Source organism: Sander lucioperca, chromosome 14 (assembly GCF_008315115.2).
Source record: "Sander lucioperca isolate FBNREF2018 chromosome 14, SLUC_FBN_1.2, whole genome shotgun sequence".
Taxonomy (NCBI): Eukaryota; Metazoa; Chordata; class Actinopteri; order Perciformes; family Percidae; genus Sander; species Sander lucioperca.
Window position 1 is genome coordinate 15,601,991 of NC_050186.1, and position 16,067 is coordinate 15,618,057.

At 41.1% G+C, this 16,067-nt stretch overlaps 1 long non-coding RNA gene across 1 annotated transcript; it reads left to right on the forward strand.

Annotated features, from left to right (window-relative positions):
• The first annotated feature begins 708 nt into the window (after positions 1–708).
• LOC118493094 lies at positions 709–7,638 on the forward strand. The gene is made up of 3 exons (XR_004895044.1): positions 709–823; positions 1,756–1,759; positions 7,626–7,638. It is a non-coding gene; the product is annotated as an uncharacterized LOC118493094 (long non-coding RNA).
• Positions 7,639–16,067: the final 8,429 nt, after the last annotated feature.

The window sequence follows — 16,067 nt, forward strand, 5'->3', positions numbered from 1 at the left end:
CTTGTCTACAGTGAGTGGGTCTTAGCACGGCACCAGGCAGAAACACCAACAGAGTCCAAAACGATTGGCGACAAAACTGCCTCTGGTGGGAGACAGATGTCTTGATGTAAACTAGTGCTGTCCCGGATTCAAAGATGCCTGGCTTTTCTCTGTCCATTTTCTTGATGGGAGTGTTTCAACACATGGCCACAGAGTTTTAAATCCCATGTTGGTCTGTGGCAGCGGTGGACTCTTTCAACCTGGGACCAATCCAACAGATTCTTTAGTACATATTGTGTTTGATATGATTGATTGAAAATATTGTTTAGATGGAAAAATATACTAAACAATTGTCAGTTTTTACTGAACTTTTATTATTTTCTTTAATGAGCAGGGCTGGCTCCCATTTTTGAGGTCAAATGCGTAACAAAAATTTGGACTTATTCTGTAGAGAAGAGAGATTTTTTTCTGGGAAGAACAGTGAAGCCAGCTAAAGCTCTTAGCTGCAACTATAACTCTGCTTAATATACTTTACTATAAGAATAAGACTGATTGATTGAAGTTTGTGTTTTGGCAAATCCACATCCATAGGGCAATGTAATGCACATTGGTGTGTACATTTCCTTAGTTTGCACAGAAAGCAACACAAATGGAAAAATGGGGAAAAAGCAAGACATCCCTTCATTTTAATCTATAATCTGGTCATTGTTTTGGTTGGTACTACTGTACACTGCTCAGCAGACAAACTTAGTGATTAGCTGGTGTACATAGGGGAGCATTTAGCTGCTAAAGAGCCACATATTTTCTTCAGGAGTTGGTGCAGAACAAAACAAAGCTAAAGGCAGTTGGACACAACTTCGTGTGAATGCTAGCGTTGCTCTTTGTCTGTGGATGTGTAAAAGGGAAACTATTTGCTTACAAGTTTGCCATATCAACTCTTTAAATTGACGATTTAGAGTTCACATTGTGTTTAAAAATTTGTTATTGCAGGTTGAAGTGCAAATTTGAATCCAGTAGTATTTCTTGTATTGAAGGATTTAAATATTGTTGTATTCATACTTGATAGATAAGGATGGAAGTCTAAATTTTTCTTATTGTCAACAAATCCCATTAAAAGACCAAAACCTACAATGCGATGCTTTCCGACTTCCCTACCCTGTCTGTGTCACTCATCCCCAAGCCCTTTTAAAAATAGGTCAGAATATATACCATCATTTTTGTAAGAGGCTTCTAAAACTGGCCACTGTATTTATTTTTTTTTCAGAAAACATTACTCAAACATGAGTAAGTGTACTTTTTGGGGACTATTTTCAGCCGCAAATTTGGTGCGCTTTAGTAAGTTGTTGAGGCAGCAGGTCAGTGAATGTGGGATTGACTCAAAATAAACTACAGTGCCCATATTTCATTTTTGTCTTTCAGTCTTGATAGTACTTGCAGAGTATTGTAATGCAGTGTGAAAACAATTTATAGAGCACAATGGTGATAGAAATGTGCTGTTCATTTCACTGTTGACAGATGTCAGCTTTATATATGACGTAAGGACAGTTTAAGTTGTGTGTGTGTGCCTGTGATCACTTTTATGATTCCAATCACACAGAAAATGGACAACATTGTTATCCCCCTGCTGTCTACAGTCACTTTATCTCCTTGGATACTTGAATAATGGTGTCTCATATTGGCCACTGCATATGTATGTGTGTGGTTTTATGTGTGTTTATGTATGTATTTGTGAAAGAGCAGACACAGAGAGAGAGCAAGACAGACACGCAGCGAGAGAAGTGTACTGTAAACCTGCCACAAATGATTTAGAAAGTCGTAATTGTCTTGCTGTTGACCAGCAACATGTGGTGTTCATAGACAGCACATGAGGCAAGACATAATGGATGCTTTTAGGATAGCTTTGTCAAAAGTGGTTCTTTTTTGTCCTTTTAAAAGTTAAAAACACACACATGCACAAAACGTTTCCTTAACCATAATTCAGACGGACCACCAGCTAAGTCGAATGAGAGTGTAGGCTATGCTTGGTATTTAACACGCACCAATCTTCCACTCACGTTATAAATTATAGCATCTGTCAAAAAGTGAAGGAGAGGAATGGAGATAGCTTTTCCACCCATCGTAATGAGCATCATCCCCCACTTTTTGTAACCATAATTGAATGGGACTGTCACATGAGCATTGATTTGCAAAAACACCAGAGATTGATCACATTTAACATTGTGTTGGTGAACTATGTGTGAGTAAGAAAGGGTAAAAATGATTAATATCCTTTTCTAACAACAAAATACTTTATACATTTGACATTGGGTTGTTGACATGTAAGCCTGAGCATCCACTCTGTGAAGTTTTGATTAATTTGCTGTGTGTTTCCACTGATCCAGCTGACGATGTCCTGTTCCTGGCTTTGAATGTGGCATGCTGTACTGCCATACACTTCTGCAAAGCTGCAATCGATTACTTTTCATCGCGTTTTATACTATCAACTTGTTGCACTTGATTACATTTGATGAATTTTTATGTGTACCAACTCATGAGGTAAACACCAGGCAGCTGATAAACATTACTGCTGGTTAACTTTGTACTCCGCAACATTCATTTCCTATTTGTTTTCATATTTCTAGTCATGACATTGAACCATTAAGCCTAAAATCTAAAAGCAATTCCAACTTCAGTGCATTTTACTCATTACTTGTGTAAGTGAATACAAGCCTGTGTGTGTGTGTGTGTGTGTGTGTGTGTGTGTGTGTGTGTGTGTGTGTGTGTGTGTGTGTGTGTGTGTTTGTTTCTACAACTTCAGTAGTACAAGGCAGGATTAGCCGGGAGACTTCTTCTAAACGAGGGCACACTTCCAACTTTGCGTGGAATACCTGCAGAATAGGGACATGTAAGTAGTTCTTTTGTAGATTATGGTGAACTAGTGTGTATTGTAGCAGTGTTTTGCCATTCAGAACGAGCTAGCATGCTAGCGCTAGCATGCTACGGTTAGCCACCTCGTTTCGGCTAGTGACGTAAAAAGCCGTGCCGATTTTGAACAGCTCACCCGGAGACTGAAGGCAGGACACATTCAGAAACCCGTATCTCACTCAAAACAGCATGGATGTTTTTTTTCCCAAGTTTGTATGCGTGTGGAAGCACAAAATAACACCCCAAATCCCAGAAAAAGTGATTTTTTCATAATATGGGCACTTTAATTAGCTTGTTCTTGTTTCCTGCGTCGTGGCTTAACGTTAACGTTATAGGACCTCAGCTGGGAGCTTCATGTAGACAGCTAATGTTAATCCAGCTGTCAGAATCCGCATCAACTTCATATATTAACATATGTATTCTTATTAACGGGACGTGCAAGAAACACGTTGCCGTTAGCCTTTACAACAGAGCCAACACTTGTAAGATAATGTTTCATAACAGGGTTCTCTGTTTATTTGAGTTTGTTGCTGAGTGCTCTAGGTGGAAAAATGAATGTAAACAAAGTCAGAAATGCAATGCGTCATAAATTTTGTTTTTTTATATTTTAAATTATGTTTTATATTTTTATGGGGAGGCAAGGATTGCTTTGGCCTCCTAGAGAAACCACCACTGATGGGTACAAAGCTTCATGGGAATAAGATTTCACTCAAAACTCAAAACACTATGTCAACCTCATGGTGGCGCTAGAGGAAAAGTCAGGTCATCACCAAAGTCATGAGGATTTATCCTCTGGGGATCATGAATCTCTGTACAGAGTTCCATAGCAGTCAATATGATAGTTGTTGAGATATTTCAGTTTGGACCAAAGTGCTGGACTGACCAACATTGCCAGCCCTCCAGTTGTGTCACTGGCTGTAGACTGGCTAAAAAAATCTGCATAAATGAGATGAGAAACATTACGAAAATGCAGATTTTTTTCATATACTGTAGGCCCAAGGAGTCACAGGTGAGTATGAAAATGATGTGAATCATATGTTGTGAACTTCACAATCACCATATCTCATCAGCTGAATGCCTATGGGAGATTTTGGAGCAGCATACAAGACAGCGCTCTCCTCAAAAAAATCTAATCACATTTAAAATAATACAAATTTAATGTTCAGTGAAATAAATTGTGTTCCACTGTTATGCATTACATCACAAAAAAGCTCCTGACATTTGTAAAACAAAGAAAGCTTTGGCATCTCATCAGTCAACTAAATAGAGTTGTTCCATTCTCTCAAATACCCAACTGAGCCCCTAAAAAAAACAAGAGCAATTAATTAATCACACATATTGTAGCTAACCCAGGTTCAAACCCTAATGCTAAATCAGTTATAGGCTATAGAGTGTATACTGTATAAAGCATGGGGAAACTGCAGCGCTGTTGGTGGGGTCTCTGAGTTAACCACCTCCCTGCCAAATTTGCTGCCGTGCATACTATTAATATCATGCAGGTTTCATGCTGCTACATGCTCTTGCCGTGCACATGCTCTATGTAATGGGGAAAACCACAACTTAAGACCACTAACAGTGGGGTATAATTTTTCTAAATTGTTCTCAAAGCCACATAATGTTAAATGCTTGTATAAATCCAACCAGAACCAGACTCTGAGGGTATTTTAGCACAGCCCTGGGCCTAATTATTATCTATCATCCAGGGAGACACAGTGAGTGGGAAACCCCTGAGCCACCACCCGCATAGAATACAGCAGGAGTCATTTGCACGGCCACAGGTTGTCTCGTCCTAATGAGGGGTGGGTGGATGGAGGGTGACAGACTTGCTTGGCCTATGTGTACGCGGCCCACTGCACCCAAACTAAAGAGGGGATGGTGGTCTCCGCCATCAGCAGACATTAGGCTCCAGTGAGGAGAATAAGCTGGCTGTGTCAGGTGTCAGTGGACACTCAGCGACTGTGGAGGTCAGTACACAGACAACCAGCACTGGTTAGATCCCTACTTATCAGAGGACAAGGCCTCCATGGTCAGTGAATCAGCCCAAAGAGCTGCCTTAATCCAATTAGAGATGATTTTGTTTGCATTTGTGTGTGTGTGTGTGTGTGTGTGTGTGTGTGTGTGTGTGTGTGTGTGTGTGCATCTGTCTTTTAATTTTTGTGAGCTGTAAAGGCAGGTCTTTGACTTTATTTTGAGAAGATGCAATTGAGTCACCTTTCACAGTTAAACAGGAAGGCATTTGTGTACTGTATACAGAGATGTTCACAAGTCATTTTTTGGAAGTTCAAGTCGAGTCTCAAGTCTTTGAGCTTGAGTCCAAGTCAAGTCTCAAGTCTTTGAGGGGCAAGTTCAAGTCAAGTCTCAAGTCTTTGAGGGGCAAGTCCAAGTCAAGTCTCAAGTCTTTTGCCACGAGTCCAAGTCAAGTCTCAAGTCTCTGGACATCTGATCTGTCCCTAACACTGTATTGTTAAATCTTATGAATTCAAAGCATGTCCTGTAGCTACCATCCGTACAGTACAGTATCAAAATCAGTTGTAGGATAACTTTATGGGGTCTACTGCAATGCAATCTGAAGAAACACAAATTAAGAACTCTTTCAATTTCATAACTGTATTTTTCAACATTTTGGTATCTGCACCAAAGAATACATGTTTGTCTGTGTTATAAACTGGCTGTAAAGCCCAACCTCATCATGCATTACATTTTTCAGTGTTCAAAGTTTGAGGGAAACATCTGTATTGAAAGTTAATACACCAACCATGGTGCAAACATGTGAGAACTGATACTTTCCGTATTGCTATTTAACAACAACCTGGTGAAATATTAACCTAAGTCTGTCACATCATATGGATACAACTATAAAGATACAATTTGTCTGTTCCCAGCATTAGCAGAACACTTTGCGATGGTTAGCTTGTTACCTGTGACGATATATGCTAAATTTAACGTCTCTTTCACATTAGCAAGTGACTGACCTATCTTGGTGCGTTTTGAGATGCCTGATAAAGTTCGACGTTGTTGATCCGGCATCATTTATCTTGGTGCCACACACCTTGCATGCAGCCGTTTGCTTACTGCCACTGTTTACGAAGTTATTGAAAGCAAAACTAATGACAAAAGGCACAACTCCGGGAGGACTTGGTGTCGCCAGCATCAATGTATGTTTTGATATGTGAGTGCTCGCACATAGGCATAGCGCATGCGTTACGTTGCACATTATGGCAAAGGGCAGGGGAGATGCAGCTCGTCATACGTTTCCCCAACGTATATGCGCCAATAAAAAAAAATAGAAATAGATGAATGAATGTAGATTTAAAAAGCAATAATTGCATGAAAACAGGTTGTTGACGAGTCTTGAAGTTCGAGTCCGCGTCAAGTCTGAAGTCTTTTGTGTCAAGTCAGCTGTTTGTGCGACTTAAATGCGACTTAATTCCGAGTCTCAGACTCGAGTCCCCATCTCTGGCTGTATACCAACCTGTTTGAACAATGTGGGGTCTGAGACACATTTATTTATCAAACTGTCTCTCTGTCAACATCCAGTCGGTCACACAGTAAGCAAAAAGACCTGCCAGATTTCCTTGCGTGTTCCTCTCATCAGTCTCGGTACCCTGAATGTTCATGAATGAAGACCCAGATGTGCGCCATATGCAGATTTGTAGTCGTGGAGGGTGGGAAATATGTTGGAGTGAACGACTGGTGAGGGAAATTCACGTACATGGAAACACATCTCCTCTGGCGTGGGGATTCTTGAAATGGCTAATTAGGCTACAGCAGCTGGCAAAGGAGAAATCTGGCAGCAGGGGTGGCCATACACTGTCGAGCAGTTTAAGGGATCGGCTCGGTTTTGGTTTCTGTGGTTTCCACAAGCTCGTCTAGAGAAAAATCACTTGTTGGCGTTTGAGGTGCAGGAGATCAACATCTGCACAATGCGGAAAGAAGAGTTTGTTCTTTTTTCCCAGTGATTACCAGCCGTAAAACAATTTTGATTCTGTTGGTTCATTTTTACATTTTCGTTTGTAACTAATGTTAGGCAATCAAACATATTTCACACAGATATGCGACATTATAGTTACCTACAATTCTACAATAAAGCCCTGCTACCTTTTTGAAAGACCTTAAATGTTGACAGGTGGGGTAATGGTTCCAAGCCAGATGGAAGCCCTAAGGGGTCACAGGAGGGGTTGTGAGGATATAGAAAGAAAAAAACATTTCTTCTAAATTATTAATTTTGTCAGACTATTGTTTTTCTAGTCACTGTCTCTTTTTAATTTGTTCCTCAATATCTTTACCTTTGGATGGGATTACCTTTTTAAGACACTAAGATTTATTCAAATTCAACAGTCTGAGAAAGGAAAATCACTCTTTGTTAGAGCTGCTCACAGGTTATGCACATAATGCAACGTGTGACCCAGGGTCACAACCAAATGGACATAAGGTTCTTTTAATGGCCCTGACACACCAACCCGGTAATCGGCCGTCGGACAGTCTGGCGAGGTCAGTGACTCAAGTCTGTTCGGTGTGTTCCGTGCCATCGTCCGTCGGAGGAGCCGTCGGCCTTCATTTTGGCCGACCTGATTTGCTGGGTCGGAGGGCGGGCAGTCGGACTAACCCAGAAATAACGAGCGGGATGAGTGACAAACACCTCTAAAAATCTGATGAAAATCTTTTAAACTGACCTTTGTCGATCTGAAATGAAGACAGATTCAGCAACTGTACGGCCTATTTCTCGCTTAAAATGTTTTCAGAAACATGTTTCAGTGAACTATTTTCGTAAAATACGAGATCGTATTTCGAACAAGCCGCCATTGCTATCGGCCATAGCGTTCCACAAGGCTCAATGCTTGGACCAATTCTATTCTCCTTATATATGCTTTCTCTAGGCAATATTATTAGGAAACTAACTTTCACTGTTATGCAGATGAAACCAATTATACTTATCAATCAAGCCAGACGAAACCAGTCAGTTAGCTAAACTTCAAGTATACATTAAAGATATAAAATCCTGGATGACCTACAATTTTCTGATGTAAAACTCAAACAAAACTGAAGTTATTGTGCTGGGCCCTAAACACCTCCGAACCTCATTATCCAAAGATATAATTACTCTGGATGGTATTGCCCTGGCCTCCACACGACTGTCAAGAGTTATTTTTGATCAGGATATGTCCTTTAACGCCCACTTAAAACAAACCTCAAAAACAGCCTTTTTTCATCTTCGTAACATTGCTAAAAATTAGGCACATGCTGTCTCAAAACAATGCTGAAAAACTAGTCTATGCATTCGTTACTTCCAGGCTGGACTACTGTAATTCCCTACTATCAGGTTGCCCAAATAAGTTCCTTAAGACTCTCCAGCTGATCCAGAATGCAGCAGCATGTGTTCTGACAAGAACTAAGAAAAGACATCATATTTCTTCTGTATTAGCGTCTCTGCATTGGCTTCCTGTAAAATCCAGGATTGAATTTAAAATCCTTCTCCTGACCTACAAAGCTCTAAATGGTCAAGCACCATCATATCTTGAAGAGCTCATAGTACCGTATTGTCCCACTAGAGCACTGTGCTCCCAGAATGCAGAGTTACTTATGGTTCCTAGAGTCTCTAAAAGTAGAATGGGAGCCAGTGCCTTCAGCTATCAGGCTCCTCTCCTGTGGAACCAGCTAGTTTTAGACTGCCGGAGGACTTCCTTAGACTTCCTTAGACACACTGAGCTTCACTCTCCTCTCTCTTTCCATCTTTCCATTTGTGTGCATCCATGTCCCAGAAATGCTTGTTACTAACCTAGCTCTGGGGAGCTTATTCCCCGGAGTCCTTATGTTTTTTTTTTTCACCCAGCATGTTTCCTTGGATTAGGGCAGCACCAAAATCATGGTTGCAGCTGCCATGGTCCTGCTGCACACCCTGCTACGCTCTGCGGTGTCCTGCTGCATCCTGCTGCATCCTGCTGCATCCTGCTACGTCCTGCTATATGCTCTGCTGTGCCATGCTATATCCTGTAACGCCCTGCAGTGCCCTGCTATGCCATGAACTACTACGACTACTATTTCTAGTCATTGTTCCATTATCTTTATTGTAACTATTATTGCCACTGTTCATCACACCACCAACCGGCACCGTCAGACACCGCCTATCAAGAGCCTGGGTCTGTCCGAGGTTTCTTCCTAAAAGGGAGTTTTCCTCACCACTGTCGCACTAAATGCTTGCTCTTGGGGGAATTACTGGAATTGTTGGGTCTTTGTAAATTATAGAGTGTGGTCTAGACCTACTCTTATCTGTAAAGTGTCTTGAGATAACTCTTGTTATGATTTGATAATATAAATAAAATTGAATTGAATTGAATTGGAGAAGCCAGACCCACGTGATGCGTTTTCATTTCCGGTTTTCATTTTTTGTATTACGTCTCGCGCACGCACAGAACGTACGCTCAAGACGGCGCCGCTTCGGTGTGTTCCAAGGCACTTTTTGGACCTCGGGGAGCCGACTGATCAGTCTGACTGCCTTTTCTCCCGACGGTCAGCGTCAGGTTGATGTATCAGGGGCTTAAGGTGTCACTTGCCAAAATAGTTGGGAAGTAGTAAACTGCGGGCTGTTTGGTTAAAATCGAAAACCACAAACTCCTCAGATCCCATATACAGGCTCAAGTGGATCTGAGTTTTTGTGCCAACTTAAGCCCATAATTAGATATTTAAATTGGCATGGTTTAAACACTTGGTTTAGGTTAGGGAAAGATCATGGTCATGGTTAAAAGAAACCAGTGCTGACTGATAGACAAAAACCATGCTATCTTATGTCGAAGTCACACACTTTTTTCACATGACATTGAGTTACAAAGACAAAGAAAACACAGAAAAGGAAGCAACACCATCATAAGAACATAGAAGGACACCAAAACTTTATGAAATGGAAAAACAATTTGATAAACAGATCAGGACAACCAGGATGCAAAAGCAATACAACTATGTCAAGCAATTTCAAGTAAAGGTCTGGAGGTCCAAAATCAAATTTCTAAAATGACCAAAAGTGAATGGATTTTAAGAAAGTGTTATATTTTGTTCCACGAGTCAGGCGCACTAACACTAAAGGCAGTTTTTCCAAGTTCAGACCGAGCTTGTGGAACATGAAGTAAAATCCCGTCAGCTGAGTGAGTTTGACAATGTCCCTCTGAGTGACAAAGTAGTTCTGCAAGGTAAGATGGCAGTTTACTAACAAGGGCATTATAGATAAAAAGATACTAGTGAGTATCACATCTTTCTTGGAGAGAAGACCATCCAACCCTGTCATGTTAAATACAACGATGTGTACTACAGACAGTCACATACCGGTTATAAATCTCAAGGCAGGGTAATGACTCATGTAACTGAGTCTAGAGATTTTAGAGTTGAAGAGGATACGTGTCTATAAATCACATCACCATGGTCCAGGACTGACATGAAAACTGCCTCAACAACCCTTTTCCTACAAAACATGGGAAATGTGTTGTTATTTCTGTAAAAATAGCCAACTTTTTGCCCGAGTCGGCACACAAGATTATCAATGTGAAGTTTGAATGAGAGCTTTTCGTCAATCTAGATGCCGAGATATTTATATTCTGTTACTCTCTCAATAGTAAATGCGTAATTTTAGGCCTTTAAAAAACAAGTGTTCGATTTTCTTGTGCAGAAAATATCCATTCACTCACCACACTTGCAGAGTGACACTGTGTGATCAGCCCAAATTCGACTTCAGATTCAAGCTTGTCATTCAAGGCATTTCTTTTCTGAAAAAAAGTGCCTCACTCCAGCCTTGCACCTCCTTATCCTGTTCAAGACAACAAAGCCACACAACGCAGCCGAGCCCACTTTCTGTAGAACTCCCTATTGTAATTTGAAACATACTTGAGAACCCCCTCCCTACAACCCCATGGCTTCCCTCCACAACCATTGTCAAATGCAGCGAGACAATTAAGACCACATTAGATCTTTTCAAGTACTTCTAATTTCATAAGAGTGGGCTTTCTTTTCCTCTTTCCCCCCTTTTTGAAAATGTAATGGGGGAAACCCGCAGTTCCTCAAGAGGCCCTTGGATAAGATGGGAAACAGATATTAACCCTGCGAGAGATGGTTCTCCAAGAGGCCTCCTCACTCAAAGCACCCCCCTATACCGCCAGCACCTCCGCTATAAGACCACACACACACAGACACCTGCACCCTCAGAGAGACACACACACACACACACGCACACGCATACACACACACACACACACGCACACACACACACACACACACACACACACACACACTCAAATCTAGAACCCTATATTCAAACAGAATGACACACATTCAGTTGTCTATTTAAAGAAGAAACTGCAATAGATCTTGACTGATTTCCTGTCTTACAATACTCAAGATGTAAGCCACAACTACAATTACATCCATTAACGGAAAAATGTTCATGTTTTTGTTAAAAATAATTGAACGTACTCTGTATATTTCATGTATTTGATTCATTTTCTTTGGCTCCTAATGAGCTTTACCTTGCCCCATGTTGACTAACCTGGGCCTCTCCATTTGGCCCCATTTCACCATGTGAAATGTAAATGATGTATTGTCCTAATTAGATGAAAAAATATGAGTAATCCTCCCAGCATGCACCACTTCTGAGGGGGTTTATTATTCTAGCTGAAGGTGCTACTCTGTTTTATTTTCTTTGATCCTGCATGTTTCTGACTCTTTGGTAATCAGAGGTAGAAAGTCATTACGTTGTTATCACAACTGCAGCCATGGCGGCCAAAGCTTGACACAAGACGTTAACCTGTCTGTAATGGAGAGGCCTTCGCTTGCTCAGCGGCCTGGCCCACACGGCCTGCTGCCCCGGAGGAACATACATCAGAGGGCGAGGGCTTCATTATGACCTGCCCCTGAAATGAGACCAGCATCAGCAGAGGTGTGTAGAGAGCGCGGCTGCGGGGGGACCCGAGGGGAAATGGGGAAGCAGGCTGGCCGGCCTTTGAGGACTGAGGCCTGAAAATCAAAAGAGAATGAGTGATGGCTGTGATTTGAACCCACTCCTCCTCCCTCAGCCATGGCAGTAATCACCACTTTAAATCAATGTGTTTAAAAGAAATATTACCTAGGGATTTCTGTGCTACAGATTTCATTAGGAGCCCTCCTAAATGAATGGAAAGTCGCTCAGCTTTGTTTGCTTTTCGTGGTGCGTTCTGTCACTCGGCTTTCCTTCCCCCCTCCTCCCACACCTTTAAGAGTGGCATTGCGTGAGTGGCAGCCATTCCACCTTGACCGGCCTGATTGACCCTGACGATGGCAGTGAAAAAAATCCCTCATCAGTGTGAAACGTTGCCATGGTTTCGGCCGAGCTGAGACCCCTTGTCGTGGCTAACAGGGACAGTGGGGATTTTTTACACCCCTCCCCTCTGCACCAATCCTCTCTTCCGTGGCTCCATGCCACAGCCATGTGGGGATGCATCATGTCTGCTGGCCTTCTCACACGATCCCTGCACTATTGCGTGCAGAGGCTGCACTGAGAGCATAGCATTTTCACCCCACTACCTTACGCATGAGTAGGCTTGGGAGGGGCTGAGTGATAGAGGGAGGGGAGAAGAGCAGAGGGGGATGATTTAGATTGATGGCAGTGGATGAGACACAGAACAAAGGTCATGTAACTAGGTGAATATTAGAAAAACAAGCGAATGATTGGGGGATTTGAGGTGAAGATGAGGGAAGGAGACTTGGATAAGAAATGAGATAAGAGAGAGAGGAAGGGAATCTCCTGATGCATTATTCAGTTCATACACAGACAGTCGGTAGAGCACTCTCTGAGGTATTACGTTCACACACACACACACACACACACACACACACACACACACACACACACACACACTCACACACTCACACAGACAGGATGAGAGAATAGTCTGGGCACTCAAACCACAGACAAAACACTGAAAGCGTACACACATGCTTTCTTCCTCTCTCTCGGTCTCACACAAAGGTACACTCATCCGCCCACTCACACAAACACAAAGTAAAACACGATTATTTACTCATTCGATTTAACGGAAAGCATGAACTAACAGCAGATGTACATGCTTATCACGATTTCCTAATTTCATGTTTCCAATTTTGCATTCTCCTGCAAACAGACACATCCAAAATTCACTAACCTACTGTAATATTATCCTGATATACTGTAATATATAAAGTGCATGTTATAACAGTATGTGATTTGATAGTATAGTTGAAATGATTAGACAGTATGAGTCCTAAACCAGATTTCTAAGTTGATGGAACATTAATATATCTTTGAAACATTATAATTCAGTTAGAAAAACATAATTTCCATATCCTCCATCTTAGCTTACTAAAGAAAAAGATTTATGCTTTATTGTTTTTTACTTTTACAAGAGAAAAAGATTTGAGGATGGTGAAAAGTTATTTTGGCTAATAGTCACATGTTGGGGTTGCTTGAGTATGAACTTACCCAAAATCAGTAAAGAGCAGGACATATCTGCTAATGATGTGCTCCTTGGCTTTGGAAATACCACTATGTTAGCGTTACAACTGTAGGCAGTGGGTCAGTTAGCTGCACATGCTAACATGCAGCTTATATGTTAGAGGAGAACACATTGTTGAATCCGTTCATTACAATTTTGCTCTTATGTTTTGGGTTTTAAAAAGCAGTAGACGAATAAACAATATCACATATCAAAAGGAAAGTGAGTGTGTGTGATACATTTAAGTAGCAGTTAGGAAACATGACTTGTAAGTCTGAGATAAAGAGCAGTTGCTCCATACAGCATTTCACTGTCTGCCTGTGTGACAACTACTTATTGTAGTCATCAACTTAAAATGACCATTTATGTGTAAAGTAAAGTTAAGCTCACAGTGTCTTCTTAAAACATCAAAACAAATCTAAATAGGGTCGGTTTTCCTCAAGCTCACTTATGTTTATCACCACATGGCCTGTGTGTGTTAGAAAGAGAACGGGTGTTGCTGAAGCACTTAAGTTGCTTTAATTGTCAGAGTAAATGAAACCCTCTAATAGATGAGTAGTTTGGCAGTAAGTTAAAATGTGTGGTTTCTTACATGTCCGAACGTCTCTTTTTTTTCTTCTTCTTAAGTGTTTTTTCCACTATTTGTACCACTTTCACCCCTTAAGAATAACATTATTATCACAAGCATGAAGAGCACCGCAATTATTCACAGCCCGCTCTTTCTCAAGTTAGGAAATCGCCTTGAAAATTGGGCAGGCCTGCAGAGTGTTTGCCACTTAAGAGGTGTGTGTGTGTGTGTGTGTGTGTGTGTGTGTGTGTGTGTGTGTGTGTGTGTGTGTGTGTGTGTGTACACATGGAAACTCCACACCATGCATGCTGTGTCAGATCCCAGACCGTAACATAAACCAATTTTCAACAGTGTTTCTCCATCAATCGTGTTAAGTAACAATAACAAAAAAAAAAAAAGGTATTTGAAAGGAATTTCAGTTCTAAATGAGAAAAAAATCCAGCTGGCATACATTTTTCAGAATGTTGAAATTATGAAAATGAGTGTAAACCACTTTGCAACACATTTAAAGGTGGATGAGTTATAGAATTACTCAAATCCTATTTAGATTTGTCTTGCATTAGCAATTACTCAAGTTAGTGGTTATAGCTTTGCATTTGGTGAGGCAAGATGGTGCCTCTTAAAGCTCCGCTCAGATATTTTAACCTACAAAGAGCTGGGCTGCATCATTGCAGTATCAGGCAAAAGGCTAGTTTTCCTGACATCCAGATAAATAAAAAGTGCAGAGGTGATTTGACCTTTACTATCTGGGCCCACACGGCAGCAACACTAATCTTATCAAATCACTCTTTTAACAATCAGACTTTCATATCAATATCAATTTAGCTGCTTGATTTCCATATGGACTTGTCTCTGATTTCTTGTTTGTCATACTGTGTATAATAAACCATGCACATGCTGAAAACATTGAAAAAACATGATCAGTATTATCAGTAATAGTAATGCTGATATATTGGCATCACCCAGACGTCAGACGTCAGAGTATTGAATTAATCAAGCACAGCTACGCTTTATTGATTTTCTGACAACTTTACAACAACTAACTTTAAAGAGCCTCTGCCTCTACTCTGCTTTATTCAAGTCTACTCCACTTTACTGCACTATAGTGTACACTAATGTAGTTGACTAATACCCTACATTGACACCCAACATCTCCCCTTTTTTGGGATAGGCCCCCAGGGAGAAGATATGGACGCATTTCTTTATTATAATAATAATAATAATAATAATAATCATAATAAGCAGTTCAAAAGAAGTAGATTCCCTGAGACAATTTGAGTATTGAATGATAAAGCTATGATGGTCTTAGGTAGGGATGTCCCGATCAGGTTTTTTGCCCTCGAGTCCGAGTCTGAGTCATTTGATTTTGAGTATCTACCGATACCGAGTCCCGATCCGATACTTCTATAATATATAAAAAAAGAATAAAGAAGAGCGAAAAAACAGATCCAGGATATTCCTTATTTTTTATTTAATTCACCTTATTTTAACATTCAACAACTCTGTTAACAAACAGAGCACTTCTGTCACATATCTCACAGTTTGCTATGGCAATGTTGTTGTCATCAACTTTATAATACCTCCAGACCGCAGACATACTCGCGCTTTCCGCTTCAAGCTGCTTCCGTGTTCTACTTTGCCGGCATTTAACCAATAGCGTCTCTGCAACAAAGTGATGTCATGCCGCACGCGTTGCTGTTTCTGTGTGGAGTCAAAAGGGTCTAACTCTGTGCCACCACATAACTATAGATGTGTTAAAAAATAATGAGAATATATATACATATATATCAGAGTCCTGATCGGGAGGTAACGTCCGATTCCGATCGAGTCTGAAACCACGTGATCGGGCCCGATTTCCGATCACGTGATCGGATCTGGACATCCCTAGTCTTAGGTAAATTTAGTTTTTTAGCATGTCCCATTGTCCCTCTCTCCAGCCACGTTCCTTCTTCCTCGGACCCGTTCATTGCCATGCTCTTCCTGTCCACCAGATGCCCTCTGACTTTTTCCCCTGTCTTAGTCACCTCCCTTTCACATCCAGCCACTCCTTCCTGCCCTGAAGTAACCCCTTTCCCTCCGGTTTGTCACCTGACCTTCCACATCCACCCACGTGCTCACCTGTTCTCACT